Source organism: Gracilinanus agilis, chromosome 6, assembly GCF_016433145.1.
Source record: "Gracilinanus agilis isolate LMUSP501 chromosome 6, AgileGrace, whole genome shotgun sequence".
NCBI classification, from domain to species: Eukaryota; Metazoa; Chordata; class Mammalia; order Didelphimorphia; family Didelphidae; genus Gracilinanus; species Gracilinanus agilis.
The window spans coordinates 105,833,544-105,858,466 of record NC_058135.1 but is presented as its reverse complement, the minus strand read 5'-3'; the positions used below and the strand labels follow the sequence as shown (position 1 = coordinate 105,858,466).

At 34.0% G+C, this 24,923-nt stretch overlaps 1 long non-coding RNA gene across 2 annotated transcripts in view; it reads left to right on the top strand.

Moving 5' to 3' along the window:
* The window catches only part of LOC123253024, a 79,419-nt gene that overhangs the window by 2,484 nt on the left and 52,012 nt on the right, over positions 1–24,923 (top strand). For both annotated transcript variants that reach the window (XR_006506535.1, XR_006506534.1), the window contains exons 3-4: positions 3,577–3,646; positions 6,876–6,971. This is a non-coding gene — a long non-coding RNA (uncharacterized LOC123253024). The remainder of the gene's footprint in view (positions 1–3,576; positions 3,647–6,875; positions 6,972–24,923) is intronic.

Here is a 24,923-nt window from a genome sequence, read left to right as displayed (position 1 = left end):
CAGATTTCTAGATAGATCTGATATATGCCACCCACAGAAAAGAAATGGTAAATCAACATTACTTTTGTCTTCTAAAGACCCCCAGAATCTAATGTTATTTTCTTGTTTGTTAGTATAATTTGAAACCAGTCGATTGATTAGCATAGAGAATTATTGATCTTCATAGGTCATTTACAAGACTCAATAATTTAAGTTAGAGTAGTAAATATGAAAGAATTTTAATGTTTATTTTAGTATGGATTAGGCATCTGGAAGAAAAAAATGCTAATTTAAATGGAGGCTAGATGTTGATGTGTGACTCAAGGCAAAAAAACCACCTACGTAGTAGGTGCTCATTTGGGTCCTAGGCCCTGGATGATATGAAATTTGCCATTCTTACCTTTTAGCTTGCTTGCTTTTGAAGGTAAGGGATAAATAAGGATTGATGTTCTTTGGGCATTTATGAAGGTGGGGGCTGCAAATTGGATACTATGTAAAAATACATGTAATGCAACAGGTAATTTATTAAGTACTTGTTGCTAGGTCTTGAGAGACAAAAGGATATAGTTCCTGCACTCAAAGAATTTAAAGCCTAGTAATGGAATAAAATAATACAAGTAGTTCTGATACATATTGTAACATGATATGTGCTGCATTATAGAGTTACAAAATTCTGTGTGTGGTATACAGGGAAAAGTTGTTAGGAAAGATGTCTTGCAGAAGGTGGTTTTTGAGTTGGGGTCTTAAAATATGGCAGAAAATTAAATTAAGTAAAGGAAGAGGAAGATGTGCTCTGGTGATGAAATAAATGATTTATTTTTAAGTGATGGCTGTTAAGGAGATTTTTGCTCAAGGTCATAAAACTAATAAATGATAGGGCTTTGAATGGCAGCAGCCTATGAAGTTTAGACAATAGGAACCATTAAAGGTTTTCAAGTATGAGAATGCCATAAGCAGAAATCTACTTAAAGATTCATCTGGTGTCCAAGTATATGGATTGGAGAAAGGCAGATCAGCTCAGAGACTGTTATACTCATTAGGGCCTGAAAAATAGTGGGGGAAATGAAAAAGGAAGGGATAGATGCCAGAACTATTTCACTAGTAGAATTAATAAGATTTTGGTGTAGAGCTAGAAAAGGCAAGGTCAAGGATTGCTGTGTATTGAAGATATGCCTTTATTCATAGGGTTGAACTTGAAATTGAACTTTGCCCCACCCTGATTTTCCTCTTTGGCATTTATGGTCTTCATGGTATGTGTTAAAATTGTCCTTTGTTTTTTAAATTAAATATTCAAAGGAAGATGTTTATTAATCATGTTACTATAATTCTAGAATTCCAGCAGTAATGATGATGGTAATATAGAATTTCTTAAAAGGAAGAGAAACCAAGTCTCTCAGAAACCCTTGCATAGATCATTGATCCTTACATAATTCAGTCGTTCAGGCAAAGCTCCACTAGAGTGTACCCTAGTTCGGTAGGAAGAACTGATTTACTCTTTGGCATTGAATACTGCAAAATATTGTGCAACATTTGCTAGACGTATATTTCTATAATAATGGATTGACCATCTGTATAGAGAATAGTGGTTGGTTAATCATGTTCTTACCTTAAATATTTTTTATAGTTTTTTTCTTCAAATTGAGGCTATTTATTGGGGATAATCATAGAAGGGATTACTATTTAGGTAGGGTTGGTTTAGATAACTTCTGAGGCCCTTTCCTACTATGAAAGTCTGATTTTCTATTAAGTATAGTCATTATTTATATCTTTTAGTTTCGTAGAGTATATATTGAGAGAATATGCATATGTGGAATCTAGGGACCCAAGATGGAGGCAGGGATGAAGACAGTGGGGGCGTTAGACTGAGTGTTTACCAACCGTCTGCATGAAATTCAGGAGAGGGCGACATGGGAACCTGACATGCATATATATGTGCTTATGTAACCAACTGCAGTGCCACTTGTTCCTTACCCAGCAAGTCCTTACCTAACCCTTTGCCTATCCTCCCCCCTAGTCAACCCAATTCTCATCCCCAAAAGCTACCAAGACAGATGATTCTTTAAATCTAAAAATCTCAATTATTTCATAGTTTGCAGAGACTTAAAAATTTTTCTTTCAGACCTCTTATTGCAATCTGTTATCTTGTTACCACCATTTACCAACCAATTGCATAGAGCAGAATGAAATTGTGGTATAAACAGCTTTTTTTTCTGGATACTATGGCTAAAAGCAACAAGTTTAAATGCCTATTTTGCTTAATTTTAGTTTATTTACATTTTGTCTGAAGCAAATATTTCTCTCCCTCTTTTCCACTTTTGCCAACAGATCCATTTCTTAGAACTATACCTTTCCATTGTTGTCCATGTTTCATATTTGCAGTTATATAAATGGAACTTTTAAAAAAAAGGTTTTACTTTTAATAAAATGAGATGGAAATTGTATGAAAGAGAGCCAGTAGTTGAGAATCTTAAGAATTAGATCATTATAGATGTCACAATTTGTTGTTCCTGAAAGAAATGTTTTAAAGCAAATGCTTTGTTCTTGCCAAAGACGACCATTTTGAAAGCAGTTGGATCATATTTGTGAGGAAGACCAAAGAAGGGTTCATGTATAAATACTTTGCCTTTTTGTAGTTATCTAATAAGAGTAAAATCATTAGCTTAACTCAATGCTTTGCACTGAGTAGGCACTTTAAAAATGCTTATTATATTTAATTAAATCTAAATCCAAGTGAACTGATAAATGTGTAACAGTATTTTGTCTATAAGTTGTATCCTTTTACTATTGAATTAATCTTTCATATATGATGGGTACAATGTATTAATCATCTCATAATAATTAATTTTTTTCATTTAGAATTTTGACCTCTAGAAGATTGTTGTAGTTTAAATTAACCACTATGCTCCTTATTACTGTAAATATATTAAAACTCTATTAGATTAGCCCTACCTAAACACTGGAGAGCTGATGATCTATTTGATATTTGTAAACAGTTAAAATGGAAGGTTAAAAAATAAATACATTTTACAATCTCATTAGATTTATATATTTAGGTAAACAAATTTACATCTTTTCCTGTACTTCAAGATCTTATACATATAAGGTTCAAGTTACTTGTATTTTGCTGACCTTGAAAGTTTATGTGAAAATACTTGCAAATATTTATTTTGTTTTTTTGGAACTAATACTGATAATATTGTGTTTATTAACTCAAACAATTCTGATTTTATCCAAATGATATGTTAAAGTCTCTGGGAAAGACCTCTTTCCTAATTCAAAGATTTGCATGACCTACTTTATACAATATCTTTCAAATCCTCAGTCATAATACCACCTGTGACATGAACCAGCAACATAGTCTTCTTGATTTTTATATCGTATCATCTTTTATCTGTTCCTAAAGCTAACACTTTGATCCCACTTAGTTTCCCTAATTACGAAAAAGAAAATTGATTGCCTGAGAAAATATTTTAACAATTTTTTCCCTATCAACTCATTAAAAGAAGAGCTAACCCTCCAAATATGAATATTTCATTAAAAATTTCAAAATACTTTTAAAAAACTTAACAAAAGCAAGGATTTTTTTTTTCTTTTTAGGCAATTGCACCTTAATACGGACATAGGAACTCTTTCAGGAGGAAGACATTGAGAACTTGTTCTCTTTGAGGTAGGTGTTTCTGGCCGTCTGGAAATAACCAGTTAGATTTGGGAAGGAAATTATATTGCTTAATTAGATCTTACCTAGATGTTTGCAAATGTAAATGTATGTACCTCTGTAGAGTTGACAGTATTGTATTTTTAGCTCGTATTCTAAAGCTGTGAGTGTGTGAAGACCTGATGGCTCAAAAACAATCCTTTTCACATACCAAAAAAAGCCCTGGGCCTTGGGTTCAATGGTCTTTATATTCTTTCTTCCAAGCCCCAGCTTAGTCTAACCATTCCATATTTGTTGCTTTAAACCAGTGGTTCCCAAACATTTTTGGCCTACCGCCCCCTTTTCCAGAAAAAATATTACTTAGCCCCCTGGAAATTAAGTTTTTTAAAATTTTAATAGCAATTAATAGGAAAGATAAATGCACCTGTGGACATCACCACTTCCCTGGATCGCTGTAGCACTCACCAGGGGGCAGTAATGCCCACTTTGGGAATCAGTTGACTCCCTGCAGGTAAAGGTCATAACATATTTTACTGTTTGGTTGACAAAAATTGAGGAATGAATGTTTCTTCCATTTGTTTAAACATGATCTCCTTAGGAGGGTGATTACATGTAACACTTTGAAATGAGAATATTTATATTTAGTTACACTTTATATTAGCACACTTTTAATTATGAGATATAACATAATGTAACATTGAGTACTTCCTGGCAAGTCAGGTAAGCTTTTAAATTATAGTTTTATATTAGTATAAAAGAATCTATAGACTATAAAAGGCTGAACTATAGACTCAGATAGTCACAACTGTATTTGATGCCCTCTACTGCCTCTTATAGCTTTAAATAACTATGATCCTGACTTTGGTTTTTATTAGCTTGGCTTTGTAGACCAAGGCTGAACAATCCTACCCCATCATTTGAAAGATTACAAAAGAGAATTCTAGAGAGGTAAAGTTATCCAGTATCACACAGTGGATGGAACCCATATCAGATACTCTGATTCCCAGCACAGAATTCATTCTACTATATCATATTGCAGCTTTGAGAAAGATCTTCTGAGGACTTTTCTTACAACATTTGAAGTGTTCAATGCATTCAAATTATATCTCTAATCTTATTTTTTCAGTTGTTAAGAAAAGTTATTTGATAGCTAAAGATTATCTTAGTTTCTGAAAAAGCCTTATCAAATCATTGTATTTCTCTTTGTGATATGTCAATTGATATTTTATTCATTAAACCTACATGGATCAAGAATGCTCATACATAATACTTTGGTAGTTGTTAGAAATTTAAAAATTACCCACAACATAGTCCTTGCTCTCAAGAAGCTTAACATCTATTAAGGGACATAGAAATATAAACAAATAATTGTAATACAAATCTTTTTGTTGGGGGGAGCTTTTTCAGACTTGTGATTTTATTTTAGTAGGGAATTACTTCTAAGGAAATTCCCTCTTTAGCACCTTTTAAGTTCTTTACTCTCTTTGAGAGTTATTTGAAGGCATTAAAAGGCTAAGTGAATTGGTCAGGGTCACACAGCGAGCATGTATCAGAGCTGGAACTTGGACTCAGGTCTTCCTGATTCCAAAGGTAGCCCTTGAGTCCATAGGAGAGGTAAGTGGGCATGAAAAAATTTAGAACAGATCACATCTTGTTTGGAATGGGAGCAGGGTGTGAGGAGGCATATCATAGGATGATAAGACATTGGAAGATTTTATAGGAAAAGAATTTAAAAGGTTGGGATTGTATTGTGCATGTTAGGATTAGGTTGGGGATCCATTTCAAACATGAAAGGGCATTTTGGGGAGAATAATAGGACAGGAGCTGAGAATAGTAAATAATCTAGTTTGTCAAAAGCATAGAAAACCCAAAGGGGGATAATGTGAAGAAAGGCAAGTTGACCAGATTATGGAGGACCTTGACTTCCAAGCTAAAGAGAACAGTGTCCCAATAGGCCCTGAGAAGCCAACAAAGGTAGCCAGCAAAGGAAGAAGATAGGAGGCTATAGCATAAGAAAGATGTAATGGGGACCTAAAGAAGGATAATTGTGGTGACAATCAGAAGGAGGGATGGATGAAAGAGAGAGAGATAAGAAACAGAATCAGTGGTTCTTAGCAATTGCTTATATGGTTTGGGTAGTAAGGGGAGTGATGAAAAAGTTGAGAAAATCAGTTTGTTCAGGGGTCTGAACTTCTCCTCAAAATACTTTTAAAAGGAGAATTTTTTCCAGGGCTGAAATCATGAGGAAGTAAACAATAGAATATTAAAAGGGATGGGGATTCAAGGATGGAGGAGGGTTTATGAACAAAATAGCCTGAACATAGAATCAAGACTAAAGAGGGAGGGAAATGACACCAGAATAGTGGTGATGGACTAGGAAAATAGAGTTTAAGGAATTGTTGGTCATAAGGAGGGAATAGTAAGGTCAAAAGGAGTGAGCATGTGAAAGGTGAAAGGACAGGACACTGATGCTCAGAAAAAGACATCTGAGAATTCAGTAACTGAGGTTCAATCATTTCAAATGTTATACCAGTGAATGATTGAAACAGTGAAGATGGAGGTCAGTAAAAATTGAAGAGGTTAGAGAATGGAGAGGCCAAGCATTTGAGGAGTCCTCAGTATAACTAGCAAAGTCATCAAGGATGATAGTATAGCATAGGGAAAAGAGAGTGTTGTTGAAGAAGGCAAGAATTTGTAGGGTAGTTGGTGTTAATGACAAAGATCAGAATGATTTAATTGAATAGTTTGAACTTTAGAGGAAAATAGGTTTTTGAAGATAGTGTCAGAGTAAAGGTCTGAAATTGACAGTGGGAGAGTAAATTCCTCCTTCTGGCACAAATGAGGCAAGAGAAATAAGAGGAATGGCCAGAATTGGATACTGCTAAAGGATATGGTACCCTTATGGAAGTGCTGGGTTTTATTTAGTACCAGAAAGTAGAGCTTAAAAGGAGGAGTCAGAGAATAAAATGGAGTCTGTTGACAGTAAAATGGGTATTGCAAAGGGAGATGGAAAATATGGAGCAGTTTGCTGAGATGGGTACTATGGGGAAAAGTAATAAAGAATGGAACTTGTACCCATTGGGATAAGCAAGATGACAGAGATAGGAAGTTAGGCAGTTAAGGTATTGTGGAGGGATGTGTTAGCTACAGGAAAGGAAGAGAAGTGGGTGGACAGTAAATCAATTTCATAGTTCTAATTAGACTGTTTATATGATGGAGCCTTCACTAATCAATCCCTCAGGTGGCTTCCAGTGGTTTGATTGCAGCCGGATGAGCCAGTGATTTGGGCTCTGGAACAGGAGCTGAATTGGTCTACCTTCAAGAATGGCTTCTCCAGGTAACTTATAGTTATTGATTGTAGCTAGGCAGAGCAAGAAGCTTTAATAATTCATTGTTATTGTATTTGTCTAACCAGATAATTGAAAAGCAGACCAAAATATTGAAATATGATCAATGCAGATACCATCACATTTGGATCCAGATGTATCATCTATTTCATATATTTTGGGGGGTTGAGTCCAAACTAGTAATAGGCAAATTAGATGGGGTCTAGAGCATAAAATGCAATAAGGTACAATAAAAGATATATTTGAATGTAGTTCAAAATATCTGTGCTATCATCAATGTATGGGTACTCCCTCTAGTGATGCAAGTTGTAAGCCCATGTGTGCTTTAATAGATGGCTTGATGAGTTGTGGTAAAAAAAAAAATAAAACAAAACTGGGAGCCATCTTTCTGAGAAGCCTCCTTGAACTTAGCTGTTTCTCAAATGACAGACACATAGTCCAACATTAGCTCATATTTGAAGTTTCTAGCTTGGTAGGGCCTGCCAGAGCTTTTGTTCCCCTTTTTGTTCTTCAAGAATCCAGGGCCTGATATTTAATGAAGGGTTTAAATATTAATACTTATAAATGCCTATACTTTTGATATTTCCAAATTCCATACCCCATCTCATGTGTTACAGTGAAGGCTCAAAGCCAACTATAGACAAAAACATATGGGGGAAATACAATTAAAAAAATTTGTTTGGAGTATTTGTATGCATTGCCTAATCTTTTGTTAAGATCTCATGCTTTTGCTCATAAACCAGCCCCTTTCCATTTGGAGATTTAGATTCAGTTCCTGATCTGTGCTAGTATGAGAAGATTTTCCAATATTTCCCAGTCTGCTTGAAACAACCATAATGACCTGCTGTACACTATTGTAACCAGGACTCACATTAACCAGTGTTATTCCAGTCAAAACAAATCTGATATAGAAGATAAAGAACTGACCTCAGAACCTGGAAGACTTAGTTTGTGTCTTGTCTCTGATACTGGCCCTGTGACCCTAAGTACCTTAACCTCTCAGTGTTCTAGACAACTATATAAGATGAATAAATTCTGGAGAAGGGGCTACCTGACATTGTTAGGGGAGTTCCCTGTACCAAAGAAATCACAGAACCAGTTCTTATCCCAGTCCCTAGTATTAGGGAAATGATTTCACTAAATGAGAAATCTATCAGGATCAGAACACAACATTTGTATACATACAGACACAGTAGAGTGGGATGAGATCAGAGAATAGGTATTGGTTAGAATATAGATTATACAATAGGAAATATGGCTGAGTCTGACTATTAGAGGCCTTCAATGCCCAGCTCTGTTTTGTGTTTTATTCAGATAGACAATGGAAAGCCACTGAAGCTTTATAAACAGGAGAATGATCTGTTCACATTTCTACATTAGGAAAATTATTTTGGCAAAAAGGATGGATTGGAAGAGGTAGAAGCTGGTGACATGAAACTAGTCAAGTGGCTAGTATAATACAGGTGAGAGGTTTTGAAAATGTAAATTAGGGTGGTGTCAGTGTAGATATAAAGAAAAGAAGAAATTGGATATGGAGTTGAAGGAAAGGGAAGAATTTAGGATGACTTTCCCATTTCTAGCCTAGAACTGTGCTGATGCAAAGAAAATGATATTCACAACGATTTTCAATCTTTTGCTAATTCAAAGTCAATTAAATATTACATTACTTTTTAATGTAATAGCAATATGCAGAAGGCCTCTTGAAAAAAATTGTTAATTTTTAAATTACCTGTAAATTGCAACAAGCACCCTAGATTTAATCTGTCAAAGTATGAGTTTTCCTTAATTACTTATTATCTTTTTTATGGATTGTATAGAAATGTTAGAAAGAGCAGAATAGGACACGTCAGCATCCAAATAACATAACGATTCTTAAGGAAAATAAAATGAATTGAATATTTCCCAAATTTTCACAGCTTTTCCCTCATTTAGCTAGGTTTACTAACCAATTTTTTGTTGCATGACATGTTTCCATAGCTACATTGTGGCAGGTTAACAACTGCATAAGTTGATCATAATTCCAAAGAAATGAAACACTATTAGAGAAGAATATCTTAAGTTTGACTTGGCATAGTATTAATACATGTTATTACAATTTCTGGAAATTCTTTTAAAAACTTAATGACTGTTAGAATCCTAACATGCATTTTAAGACATAAATACAACTATTAGTTCTCTTCTTTTATTCCATATTGCTAACTCTAACTCTATTACTGATAACCTGAACAAACGAAACCTAGTTTTCTTATATTTGAACAAAGCTAACGAGACTTAAGAACATTTTGTAATTATTTCCTCCTCTCACGAATTTGCACAATTTGTGTTTCATATATATCAGTTTTGTTTTTCTTTGACCATTAAAAGCAATTGTTTAATGGCTCAATAATATTCACCTAATTTTCTAGAGAAAATGGCTTGTAAAACCATTGTTTCTGACCACCAATTTTCTATGATCCTTAATATAAGTTATAGTTTATACTATATCCAATGGAGACTGTACAGTTCAGGTGGCACTCCCCCCATGACGTGTTCTTAGATCTCTGTGGCTATAAGTGATCCATCAATCCCTCCTTCTCTTTTCTTTTTCTTTCTCTCTTCCTCCTTCAAAGAATTCTCATATCCTCAACAGAGTTAAAACTTTTCTAACAGAGTTACTTGAGTACAGGTCTCATCTCCATATGAGATTATAAACTCCTTAAAGGTGGAAATTATGTCATTTTTAATATATGTGCCTTGCACATAGTAGGTATTTAATAAGTTAGTATTGCCTTCAATCAAACACATGCAAAAAATATCACGAGTACTTGATATTTAATATAGTAATAGTTTACCAAAAAAATGATAGGCAGATTCTAAATAGAAATATAACTGTTTTTAACAGATGTACTCATTTTAAAAAATACATACTCATCTCTTCATTTAGTAATTCATCTATTCGACAAATCTTTATTACTAATTTTTTCTTTGATAAAGCAATCATTTGATGGCTCAGGGATATTAGCTCCATTTTCTAGAAGATGTATAAAGTCATTGCTTTGACCTATATGTTTACCAGCTGTTTCCTTTGTTCATAACAAAGAAGAAAAAAAGCACACCTGGCCTCCAGTGTGATATGTTATTTAATATCCATATTAATTGAAAAAGTTCTGGATAGTTTGAATAATATTTTCACTAATCATCGCAAAAGTTCATTAAAAGGCTATAGTTGCTTCAAATAGACTGGGAAACAATGAAAAATCCTTTTTAAGCCTAGTGCAGACCAGGAAATGGTTCCTTGTTTATTCAATGAAAAAGTGCCTATTTATGGGTGAAAGTATGGATTCCTAGCATAACTGGGAAGAAGCATTTGTTTGCCCTAAAAAGTTTTGAAAATTGTACCTCACTGTATTTTCCTGTCCTAGAACATGGGAGGCTTTTATTTGTTATTCACATATGTATGGATTGTGAAATAACACACACATACACACATACTCTCTCATATTGCTGGGTCATTTTATTAATTTCATTAATAAATCTTCTTTGAAAAATTATAAAGAGTGTTTCTACTACATAGAACTAGAAAATTGAAATTTGTTCAAAATTCTAATTAAAGATAGATGTTACAAGTTAGCTGCTATAAACATGAGGTCAGTAATTATTATTAATATCACTAAATGTTTTCATTAATGAAGTGCATATATTTGTACATTTTATCTAGAAAACCTAACTACTAGTAGCAATAAATGTCCATCAGTGGCAATGTGATAAAAAAAAAAGTAGAACATACTTTATCATTTAAACAGTGAGCCTAATAATTGTGCCAATGAGAAGAGAAAACTACTAAAATTTTGAAGATGAATTATCATTTTTAGGTCATCTGCATGCCATAGAATTAAGATAAAGTTGATTTCTAAATAGGCTCTTACTTGGTTGAGACCAGAAAAATAGTCCAATTACATTCAGAAGCATGTTTTAACTTTTATAAACACATAGAAATATATACATAAACCTAAATCATTATAACTTCCACACATGCCTATTTTCAAGCACTTCATATAAGGGCTTGTGGTAGATAAAGGTGGGAACTAACTGGGACTCCTACCATCCTCTAACTACCATTTGACTTTCCCTTCTTGCACTCGCTCCAAACCATCCACTACTTCAAACTATGTGGAGGGAGAAGAGGAGTGAAGGATGAAAAGGTAAGGTGGGAAGGCAGGGGTGAGGGAGGGAAAGGTAGAAAATGGATTTTCTTGAGGGGTTTCCTCTGACAAATGGAAGAATAGAATAAAGAGTGACAGAAGCTGAAGAACTCTGTGTCATCATTTATCCTCTTTTCCTTGCTCCCATCTCAGATGAAAAAGTGGCCCTCCTCTTTGCCAAGGCTAACCCTGACACTTGTGGACTTGATCCCATTTGTTCTGGTCTCCTCTAGGGGTCTTGCTATATATCAGTGGTTCTCTCTCATCTCAATTTCTTCCTCTCTCTTAGCTCTTTCCTGAAAACGAATATACTTCAGTTTCTCCTATCCTTTAAAACAGACACCATCCCTTGATCCTGTAATCCCTTCAAGAAGTTGTCCTACATCCTTCTTTCCTCCATTCTCTCCTTCACTGCTAATCATCTAGAAAGATTAGTATGCACTTACTACTCCACTGCCTTGCCATTGACTCTTCACAGTCTCTTAAAATCTGGCTTCTGACTTCACTTGATTCTGAAATTGCTTTCTCCAACATCACCAAAAACCTTTTAATTGGCAATTCCAGAGGCCTTTCCTCAGTCTTCATTCTCCTTAATTGTTCTGCAGCATTTGACACTCTTAAGTCCTTCCTTTTTTCTTCTCTTTTCCCTTGATTTTCTGTACCACTGCTTTCTCCTCGTTCTCCTCCCACTGGCTTGACCACACTCCTTGGCTATCAGTTTGGTTTATAGTGCCTTCCTTCTGAACCTCAAACTGTAGGAATCCCGCTGGGTTCTGTCCTTAACTCTTCTTTAAATTCTCACCTGTATTAATCCTATTCATAGTTTCACTTATTACCCTCTATGTAGATGAATCACAAATATCTATTCAGCTCCAATCCTTTCTGAAACTTTAGTCTGGCATCACCATTTGCCTGTCGTACCTCTATATCTGGGTGTTTGAGTCATATCAAAACCTGGTTAAGAGAAGGCATCTTCCCCCTGCCAAACTGTCATCCTTCCCAACTTACTTCATGGCATCCCTATTTCTTTGGTCACCCAGACTCAAAATCCCAGATTTATTTTTGACATTTTCTACTTGGTCACCCTTCATATTCATTTTGATTCCATGACCTTTTACTTTCCCTTCCATATTATCTCATATGTGAATAACATGATATAGGGGAAATAGCACTTGGAGTCAGATGCCTTAATTTCAACTTTAGCTGTGTTCCTCAGTAGACATGTGACTGACCATAAAAAAATCAACCAACTTCTATAGCCCTAAGTTCCCACATCTGTTACATGAAACTATTAGACTAGATGATCTGTTATTCCTAAATCTGTTGATCATTTAATCATGTAGATCCTGAATTTGAATCATTTGAACATGGATCTAGAGCATGAAGGACCACAGAATCCATCTAGTTCAACTCTCTCATTTGACACATGAAGAAATATGCCCATGGAAGTTAAGAGGCTTGCCTAAGGCCTCACAGGTAGTAAGTGTCCTATCTCTACAACTTACTATCCATGTAATCTTACGCAGGAGGATGATGATGTTATCCAAGGGTACTTCCAAGTTCTTAATCTTGTGATTCCTCCTACCACCCCCAGTTAGGGTCTCATCTCCATTGGACTACTGCAGTATATCCTTACTGCCTACAGTCTCTCCTTTGTCTCCAACTCATTATTCAAATTGCTTCCAAAATAATTTTCCTGATGGATAGTTCTGAGAATATTGCATGGACCTGACCATTTCTTCTGTGGAAAAACCTCAGGTGTTTTAGTAAAGGTAGTATACTACCATTGCATCATAAGGTAATTGTTGTCACATACTATTCCTGTATTGGTTTGATTATTTGCATTTCTTTGTTATAAGGGAAGGTTTTCTGGGGGTGGGTTTTTTGGAAAGTGACAGCAATGTAAAATAAAGCATCAATAAAACATTAAAAAAAACCTTTTGTTTCCCTATTGCCTTTAGGATTAAGTAAAATATTTGTACCATGACATATAAGGCTCTCCACAATCTGGCTCCAACCTCTCTTTCCAGACTTACTTTATATCAGTTCTACATTTGTTAGCTTGAACTACTTAGCTGATCCTTGATCTCATTTTGTACTCTCCCACATTTCATACATTTTTGTAGTCTATCCCTCATATCTCAAATACATTTCCTCATTTCAATTCATTTAAAATATCATTATGCTATGCTTTGAGAATATAAAGACAAGAATTAAAGCCTACCTTCAAAGACCTTGTATCTACTGGGTTTCTAGTTATTGAAATCCTTATCTTCCTTTAAGAAGCAGATCAAGTTCCACTTCTATGAAGATTTCCCTTCAAATGAAGTCAATCTCTCTATCCTTTAATTTTTCTAGATCATTTTGTCAAGACTTCTCTACCCTTTTCACAATTTACTTTTTGTCACATTTATTTGCTCCCCTCTTAACTAATTCCCTTCCCTCAGATTAGATTCAATACTATTTCATAGATTCATAAACATTCAGAGTTAGAAGGAACTTCAGAGACCATCTGGTCTAATCTATAGCCATATAGGAACCATTCCCAACAGGTGAATTATCCAGCCTTGGTTTGAAGATTTCTGCTGACAAACTACTGCACCTCCCAAAACAGTTCGTTTTACTTTTGAGTATTACTAATCATTAGGATTTTTTTTTCTTAAAATGGGTGAAAATTTACCTATACAGCTAATACCCATTGCTCCTATTTCTTACCTCTATTTAATTCCATCTTATTAGATTTGGCTCATTCTATTAGACAATGAAGGTCTTTTTGAATTCTGACTTTCTTGTACAGTTGTTTCTCTGAACTAGAGCCATTCACTGAAGCAGTTTGAACACAGGTAATTTCTAATAATTTTAATAAGATCTTAATTTTGATCAGTTTCTCTAATCAAATTTGGTGGAAGCATCTCCATATGAAAAGATATGGTAAAATCAGCATTCATCCTTGGGAGAAGAAAAGAAAATCCACATATAAGATTTACTTGCCCAAATGTGATCTATTAGGACATATTCTTTACAGTTAATGGATGGGGGCCTCAGGACAGGTTCATGAACTCATAGATTAAAAGCTGGGCTTCAAAATTTAGATCAGCTATTTAAGTCCAACCACGCCTTTTTATAGATCAGGAAACTGAGGCTCAGAATGGTTAGGTGACTAAAGATGAGAGGCAGGATTGGAATCTAAACACTTGACTCCATACAACCAGAGTTTTTTACCACTTGTAAAAGGAGGATGGTATGAATTTAAGTCTGCCCAAATTGGTATGATCGTATAGCATCTTTCAATAGGTCCAGCTTTCCCCTTTTGTATAGAAGCCCTATCTACCATACTATCTTGTTCCTAGGGACTTTAGGATGCCCATTGGTGGGGAAATCAGATGTCTTCTGTTGCCACCCCTTCCAGCTATATTCTTTGTGATCTTTCAGCATTCTTATGGTTGATGGAGATGAGATGAGATGAGATTGGAATACTACCCCCTTCCCCAAACTACTTTAGATTTGCTAACAATGGAAAAAGGAAAACTCAGATACCTAATCTATAATCTCAGATGTCCAAAGGGCCACTTGGATCTTCACAAACAATTATCTAATGAAATTATAATTGGGGAGACAAAGTGGGGGAAACAGGGGTTCTCGGCTTGTAACAATTCTGCAGGGAATGGGTAACAAACTTCCAGAGCTCCAAGGTCCCAACACAGGTTAAGACTTGTATGCATGCATACATTTTCTAGCAAGCAGTATCAATGCATTTTAGTGTTAGAGGAAGAATTGATAGTTACAAAAACTCTAAGAAGGAAACATAATTACACACATTACAAGGGTTATAGCAGCTACCATCCAGATAAGGGCAGTTATACTTTAAGTAAGGTAAACTACATAGTATTCTATTAAGCTACCAGTCAAGAAACCTGTCAAAGAAAATGAGGTTCCAAACTCACTATCCTATCATATAGATGAAAAGATATTAATTGTAGTAGTAAGATAAAATTAAAGATAGAAACTGGTATGGAACAGATCAATTAAGTCATCAAATAATATGTTGGTTTACTTAGAAAACCCCACAGAATCACTGAAAATAGAAATAGATTCTATAAAGTGGCATGGTAAATAATAGATATGCAAAATCATCAACACTTCTATATAGTCCTAATAAAAACTAGACCACAAAATGAATAAAACATCTGAATTTACTTGCAAAGATACATAAGATTTAGGTAAATAAAACTGAAAAAAGATTGACTTCATGGTTAGTACTTAAACTGATCTATAAATTTGGTACTATACTCATCAAATTCTAGAAGAAATACTTGAAAGATCTAGACAAAATAATACTCCCTCAAATTTGGGAGTTTTGGGGTAAAAGTTTTAGAAATATTAAGGAAGGTAGTATAATACAGCCAAATTTTAAATTAATATAGCAGTGGTCATCAAAACTATCTAGTACTGCTTTAAAAAAAAGGAATAATTGAATAGTCTAAAACAGAAATTGGTCAAAACCCAGCAGCTCTGTATTTAATAACCAAAGAGTTTATCCAAAACTTAACCTGAAAGCATAAATTACTGGGGAAAGGAATCCCTTTTTTAAAAGAACTATTGGGGAAAATTGAAAATAATTTGACACAAATTAGGGTTAGACCAAATTCTTAAATCTAATACCGAAATCAAAATGACCATGTGATGACTTTAAAATGCAAAACCATTGTTAAAAATTTGAAGAAAAACATCAGATACTTTTCATAACTATAGGGAAAATTCTTAAACAAAGGAAAAAGTATAAAAATAAAATAGGTAATTTTAACTACATAAAATATCACTTTAGTATGAACTAAATCTATGAAGACAACCCCAAGGGCCTTCTCCAATACTTCAACTCTGTTAAAAAAAATTCAAACTTTATATGACCACATGAAATACTACAAATATTTATCAAGTTAATTAGTGTGGTCCCAAACAAATAACCAAAAGATTTATAACATGTCAGTTGAGTGATACAAGGAGTAGGTAAAGATTGGGCCTAGAGTCAAGGGTACCTGAATTCAAATATATTCAAATATACCACTAAATGTGTTGTAGTTTCTGTCTGTCTCAGGTTCCTCATCTGTAAATTTAGAATAATAACAGCACTTATCTCCCAAGGTTGTTGTGATAATAGGGTGAACTAATAGTTGTAAAGCACTTTGTAAGCTTTAAAATACTCTTTAAATCCTAGTTTTTGTTGTTATTAAACAGGAACAATAATAGTGATATTTAGAGAAAAAAAGATCAAGCATCCTGAGGAAATAATAATAAAAAAAAGGTGGGTATATCAATATCAGATCTTTAAGCCTATTTGGTGCTGGTTTATATATAGGTTGATCAGTGGGACAGATTAATTACATAACATGCAAAAGCATATGAATTCAGTATCAAAATATTCAGTAACCCCAAAGACCCTAACCCCTGAGATAAGGCATTCAGTAAATATTCTTAAAAGTACTAGAAAGCAGTCTGATGGAAATTATGTATAGACTAACATCTCATGCCACATTAAACACAATGAATATATTACTTAGACATAAAAGATGATATACCCAAATTACAGAAACAAAGATAAACATGCTTTTCAAATGTAGGAGTAGGAGTTTTTCACCAAAGAAAGGATAGAAAAGATGATAGAAGGCAAAATAGACAATTTTTATCACCCAATATGAAAAAAAAAACCCACCACAAAGCCAACATAGTTAAAATTAGAAGGAAAATGAATTTTGGTATTAAGTTCTTTTGATAACAATTTCCCAACTCTATATAAGGAACTAATTCAAATTTATAAGAAAAAGAGTCATTTCCCCCAAAACAAATGGTCAAAGGATATGAAGAGGCAATTTCCAGAGGAATAAATCTATCAACAACTGTATGAAAAAAATGTTCCAGTCACTAATAATTAAAGGAATGTAAATTAAAGCAACTCTTGAGATTCTACCTCAAATCTACCAGCTTGGCAAAGATGCTCCCTTAGCCCCCTCCAAAAAGTGTAATTCGAGGTGCTATGATGAAACCAACACAGTGCTGTTGGGGTTATGAACTGCTCTAATTTTGGAAAACAGCCTGAAACTGTGCTCCCTCCCAAAACCTTAAATTGTGCATACCCTTTGACCCAGCAATACCACTACTAGGCATATATAAGTGATATATGCTAGAACCAGCTTAAACCAACTCATGTGAACCAGTTATTAAATTGTGTGAGCATTTACAACTCAGCAATTGGCAAATGCTACAAATCAGCATAAATTATTGTTTTGTTGATTGTTTAGAGCAGTGATTCCCAAAGTGGGTGCTACTGCCCCCTGGTGGGTGCTGCAGCGATCCAGGGAGGTGGTGATGGCCACACTTTTTTTGTATTACATTCTATTCTGAGTTCAATAAATAGTTTCACAATTTCCAGGAGGCGCTAAGTAATATTTTTTTTCTGGAAAGGGGGCGGTAGGCCAAAAATGTTTGGGAACCACTGGTTTAGAGGGATGAAAAAATGTTAATGGTGCACATTAAACCTAAAAACATTTCATGCATACATGTTTGTTTGAGAGCCACTGCAAACTCCTGCCTATAGCTCATAGAAATAAAGGAGAAAAAGAACTCATATATACATGAGTATAACAATTCCATTTGTTATAGTAGAGTGGGAAACTAAGGGGAAGAGATGTTCATCGGTTGGGATATGGCTAATAAATTATGACATGTGAATGTAATGGAATACTATGAATCATAAGAAATGCTGAAATATATAGTTTTAAAGACACATGGGGGCCTTGTATAAATTAATACAGAACAAAATGACCAGAACCAGAACAATTCATAAAATAACACTAATATAAAAGAAAACGACTTTCAGCAACAACTTTGATCAATGCAGTCACCAACCAGATTCCAGAAGTCTAATAGTGAAGCACTTTTTGACTAAAAAATGATGGTTCCAAGATAGAACATAAGACGTATTTTTGGATGAAGCCAATTTGAGGATTGTTTTGCTTAATGAACAACTCCTTCCAGCTCTTGGGGATTGGTGGAAGGACGATAAAGGATAGAGCTAAGGAAGTGAAAAAAGAAAGGAAGTTAATTAGGAAATAACATTTACTGTGTCATGTACAATCTTCCTATACTATGTGTATTAAAATACTCATTTTATGTCTTAAGTTATAAATATTTTTAAAGAAATAGAAATAATGGCAAGAAATTAAAATAAAAACAACTCTGAGGTTTTACAAAACTCTGATGATGCAGACTGGCAAACATGGCATGAGAACAATAAGTGTTGGAAGAACTGGGGCAAGACAGGCACATAGATACACTCCTGGTTGTGCTGTGAAGTACCCCCACCATTTTGGATAACAGTTTGGATTTATCCCATAAAAGTAATGAGATGATATGTTCCTTTGGACCTAGCAACTCCACTACTAAATATATACTAGAAGGAAGTAAAAAACAGAAATAAAGGCTCACTATATTCCAACATGTAGCAGTATACTGGTAGCTAAGAACTGGAGACAAAGCAGGTACCTATCAATTGGGTAATGACTGAAAAAAAATAATAGTCTGATATATGAATGTTATAGAATATTGTTACCATCAGTTAGAAATGACAAATATGAAGAATTCAGAGAAATGTGAAGATTTGTTTGAATTGATGCTGAACAAACTAAGCGGAATGAAGAAAATAATATATAGGACTACTACAATGTAAATGAAGGTATTGTGAAAAGTCAAACTGAGTAACTGAAAAATTAGTAAAGGTCCTGGAATACTATAAATTTGTCCTTGGTGGAGAGGTGAATTGGCCCACCTATTTAAAGTAAACTGGAATTATGCAAATAAAATTAGCAAATTACCATACCTTTTGACTCAGATTCTGCTGCTAGGCATGTGCTCTAAGGCACTTTTTTTTTAAGGTCCATATACATCAAAATACTTGTAGCAACACGTTTTTGTGATAGCAAAAACAAAAACAAAAACAAAAAAACCTCAGCAAAGTAGATGCTTATCAATTGGGAAAATAAATTGTATGCATTAAGAAGAATATTATTGTGCTATAAAAAACAAACATGATGAATACAAAGAATTATGGGAAAATTTATTCAAAATGATACAAATTAAAAGAACTATGGTTAGGAAAACAGTATATAATGACTACAATATAAATGAAAAAAATAGTAGCCACAAAAAAATTAAAAATGAATGTTGTGAAAATAAAACAACCCCCAAAGAAGAGATATGAGAAGATATACCTTCCCACTCATTTATAAAGGTCAGGGTCTGAGACTGTTGAACATTTCATATGTTGTCAGATTTATTTAAATGTATTTTACTGTCTCCCCTTGCCCTTTTTTACCCCTAAATTCTTGGTTATTAAGAACTGGATTTTTAGGAGGGAGGGAGGAATTCAAGGAGAAATCTAGGCAATGTAAAAACAAAACATCAAAAATATTTTAAGAATCATATTGCCCCTTTTGTGGCAGAAAGACTGGGGCTTAGGAGAGCTTGCAATATACAGTCATTTTATTGTTTGGGATTATTTTTCTTTCTCACAAGAAAAGGTTCATTCTGGAGATAGATCAGATGACTAATATAAAAAGGGACCAATAAAACTTAAAATTCTTTTTTTAAGGAAATGTATTTACTCGGGAATGACATTTTCTAGATGAAGTCATGTTGGTTTTTAGGAAACTTCATTTCCAAGAATTCACAAGCATCTCTTATAATAATATAGGGTAGAATTATACTCAGAATGTAAGTCAAACTGTGATTTGTAGACTTCTTCCTTGTGGGCAAGAACTATTATTTTTCATGTTTATATTCCTACTGTCCAAACATAATGTTTGCACATAGTAGGTGTTTAATAAATGCTTATTGAATTCACTTGAATTGAAAATATTACTTCTTTTTCTCTACCAAAACAAATTTCTTGAGCCCATGATTACATTGTAATTGTAAAAGAAGAAATGTTTCAAGTAGCACAGCATACTTCTGAATAACAATGTGTGAATAGCAACACTATTCTTTATATAATGGGTAACTCCCTGCAACTGAACATTTGCATATTTTGCCACTTCTGAAACACTAGTTCTTTTACTAATTTTATGTAGGTCCCTGGTTGTCTAGAATAATATGGAAGGGGATAAAGAAGATTATGGTCTTGATATATTAGTCTTGAAGGTAAAAATGAAAAATGTAAGATTAACAACTTTTTAGTATCTCAAGTAGGTTGGTATATAATTTCCTACTGCTTTTTAGGGCCGCACAAAAGTAGTAGTTTCAAGAGAGGGGAAAAAGATTATACTGAAGAGACAGAAAACTTAGATATTATTCCCAATGTTGGCTGGCTATATGACCTTAAGTAAGTCATTTTGGATTTCTCCACTTCAGTTTCCTCATTTATAAATGAGATGTGGACCAGATCTCTTCAATTCCTTCAATGGATCACATTCTCCAACTTTGTGAAAAGACCTCCTCCATTTGGTTGCTCCATTGTAGCATAGAGATTATCAAGACTATAACTGGAGCAAAAGCCAGTTTTACTAAATTAGAAAGGCTTCCATTACTGTCTTGGAAACAAGAATGTGTAATCTGTCTAAGGATCAGCCCAGTTGACTTTTGAGAGTCCATTAACTAGAAGGTTGGTCACAGCCACCAGGTTTCTAGGACTGTTAGCTCATAGAAGGATTGTAGAAACATTATTGTAGAAGTATAATGTTGAAGTATTAATATTATAAATGTCCTGATAAACACAAAGGGAAAAAATCAACCTTATATGCCTATGATGTTTTATGAGTTTCACTAGTTGGATATGTTCTTATTTAGGATGTTAATCCATTTTTTTATTTCTTGAGTTTAAACAGAAAAGGTACTTTAAAAGTATCACTCCTGTGTTTCTTTTGAATTTTCAAAAATTTGAAATGTAAAAATTCTTTTTCAAAATCAAATTATTTCACAATTTTCTAGAAATTGTTCATAGTGACATATCTAAATTTCCAATTTTCATTCTAGACCAGTGATGGGCAAACTTTTTAAAGAGGGGGCCAAAGGAAAGGAAATGTTCATCTGCCAGTCTGTTTCTAAGGCAACTCTTTCGAAGTTTCATTGTATTGTATCCTACTCATTGTATTTGTCAGATTAGGAATAATGTCAAGCAGCTGGATAGAACATTTCAGGGGGTAGCATCTGGCCCACGGGCCGTAGTTTGCCCATCACTGTCTAGACCATATAATACATATAAGTGCAAATGATATTCTTATTTATTGTCTATTATAACATTTTTCAACAAATACAATATAACAAATACTTATTATAAACATCTGGATCCAACTGGAAGATAATTTAGGCAGTCCTCAACTTATTTGATAATGCACATTTAGTATTTAGCCAATTCTACTCATATTATCAAATTACAAGAAGCATAGAGTACATGATAAACTTAGGTCATTTAGTATGTTCCTAATGTGTTATGCACAAGACTCTCCCTGCCTATCAAATTGAGTTTGGCACCACAGCTATCTTCTACACTGAACAGCCTCTCTTCCCAAATGTCTGAGCAATACATTCTGTGGAGTCTTGGCTTATTGGCTCAAGTGGCAGAGGAAGGAGGAAGGGGGTAAAGGTAAGCTAAATTAAATAAAGTGAGTAGAGATTTATTCAAGGTATTGAAGAAAGGAAGAATATCCCGTTAAGTAATGAGCTACTTTTTTTTGATGTTGGAAATGATTTCTAAAGGCAATTCTAAAAAAGGTATTTAAAAGGTTTTGAATGATGATAGCATCATTTGAATAATTATCACCTCCCAAGGGAGGATTTAGATTTATAAAATTTTATATACTTTTTTTTAAAAATCCTTGTCATCATTACTTTACTCAACCCTTTAAAATGACTGATAAAAGGAAAATAGCTTTCTATTGATGGTCATAATCCTCTGTTAGACAACACAGTGGAACATTTGAGAAATATAATAATTAGATTTTGTGGATTTTGGCTCAAAATCATTATTGTAGGACTTAATGTTTGACCATTATTTAAACCCAAACATTGAGATTTGTGAAGCCAAAAAGTAGTGATGGAGGGGGCAGCTAAATGGACACTTCCCAGCTGTGTGGCCCTGGACAAGTCTCCTCATCCCTATTGCCTAGCACTTACTGTTCTTCTGTCTTGGAACCAATACATGGTACTAAGATGGAAAGTTAAAAAAAAAAAGTAGTGATATCACAAGAAAGCTGTTCCCAGGGCTTCAGAACAACCAACATTCTAACATTTATGCTTTCTTATAACCACCCCCAAAAAGATGGTATCAAAATGGACATTAGTTTTACAAAAAGTGAAGGAACCTATCTTAAAATCCTCAGTGATGCCTATGAAAAAAAAAATCCTTCCCCCAAACTTGAATGTGATACTCCAAGTTTTATTTGGGCAAACATTAAATACCTACTATGTACAAAGTATTGTGCTAGGTGCTAGAAATGCAAGCATAGGACAGACTGTTAAAGATCACAAGATTGAAAGTTAAATGTTGAAGATCTAGTTCAAAGCTTTGTTTTACATGAGGAAAATGGTTTGTCCATGATCAAGAGTTTTAAATATATTAAATGAAATCTTTGGGCTTGATTACTGTGTTCTCTTATTTGATACATGTATATATACATACACACACAATTCATAGGGTGTTAAACATGTGATTATAATTTGGAGACCGATTTTGATAAAATATTGGGTAGCACATCTTCAGTCAGAAACATCTTTTTTGGCATGATTATTTTAATGGGGAAATTAGATTTGACATTTCAACTTCTAATACCTTTCCTAAGAATCCAAGTGACAGAAGTAATGACTATATGTATTTGTTTGAAAGGCCTTATTTTTACAATTATATAGATATGCTATATTAAATGGAATTTGTTTTTTAAAGAATCTACAAATATTTGGAACTTTAGCCAAAGCTGCATAGTAAAAAGTATTTCATGTAATCTGAGACCAAATTTCTGAAGCAAAAAATGTGTGGTAAAGAGGGAAAGTTAGTCACCGTTCAGGTGCAAACAAATATTCAAGTAATTCATGTCAAGATCTCTATTTCCTCTTAATTATTAGGGATAAAACAATGTCATTATGCCACCTTTCCCTCCTTCCATTTAGCTAGGTAATTGTGTTTATATAGATATGACCAGATAATAAACTCTTCATGTGGGTTAGGTGTATGGATGATATTCCTTGACTAGAAAGTCAATGTTAATGCACTGCACTTCCTTAATGTAACAGATGTTCTTGACTAGTGTCTGGAACTTCAAACCAAAGAACCAAATGTCAGAATTCAGAAAAAGGGGTAAAGGCCCAAATAATGACATGTGATATAAAATAAAATCATGCCCCTTCATTTTCTCCCACCCAAAACCTGTCTATCTTCTTTCCCAAATTATCCTCTTTTTCTTGCCCGTCAAGTATTTCTTGACTTCATACTATCTAGGTACTCCAAGAATATACTTTTCATGATATCAAATTTCACAAATATGCTAACCACATGGTCTTAACTTTATCACACTTCAATTTTATTACTTCTCAAGTTTCCCTCAACTCCAAAATAGTTGGAATGTATGCAGTTGTCCCTATAACACTGCCAAAGCATTTTTTCCCTTGAATATTGCCACCTAGTGTCAAAAGCTAGTAACTTTAGGGTTATGCATAAACAGCAAAATATGGCTGTTTGAAGATCTTCTGATTTCATCTAGGTTCTCCTTTCATCAATGCATTTCCCAACCCCTTCATGCATTAGTAGATAGCCTTCATCTTTGATTCATTTTTGGTGTGACCAAGAAAAAGGTCATCAGTTGGTGTCCAACTTGTTGAACTGGGTCTTCAAACATGTTTTAGTTGGTCAACAAGATTATTCTCAAAACCAAAATAATCTGTTGGCAACCAGTAACCATCAGTCAAGTCAGCAATGATATATTCTACATTTAAAAAGGTTGAAAGTCAAAAAAGACAGAGAATCAAATGTTGAAGAAACTGTACGATTGCTCATGAAAATCATGCATGATGGCCATTAAGGTTTTTGTAAGTCTATACCTGCATATATAGTTATGTATGTAGCTAATAGGGGGTCCTCTTTTGAGGTGGCAGACACAATGTTTCTGATGGTTCTATTCCTAAAGATTTAATATTGCCCTGAGATTGTTGCAAAACCAGCAACTAAAATCACAAAGCAATGGTAGTAATGATGCTGAATATTTCCAGGGACTATTGGGGGTATTGTGTCTATAATTAGAAATTGCTTAAATGTATTTGAAATTATTTAACTATACACTTTTGTTTTAGGCAAAAAAAGTAGTGTCAGGGTCAAGGGAAGTAAACTTTTAATAGGACTTGGCCGAACCCCCCCCCACTTTCTCAAAAAAGCTTAATGAATACAATATATTATACCTAATGTGGTTATATATTTGGCATCACTTCACATATTCAAAGAGCAATCTGTTGGTTGCTAGCTCTATACTTTCTAGTATTTGGTTGAAAAATATCTTTCCTAAAAGAGTATTCTATGAAGATGAAATGCAATGCAAAGAAAGCAAATTTATATCACTGAAAAAATCAAAATTTCATATGTTTCTGTTGTACTAAAGTAATTTTAGAGGTTCTAGTCTAAATTTTCATCAGCATGAACCAAATGTCAAATGATGGCAAATTTGTTCAGGTTTATGCATTGTAAAGGTAACTTTGGCAACAATGGGAAGGTTAGATTTGAGAAAGGAT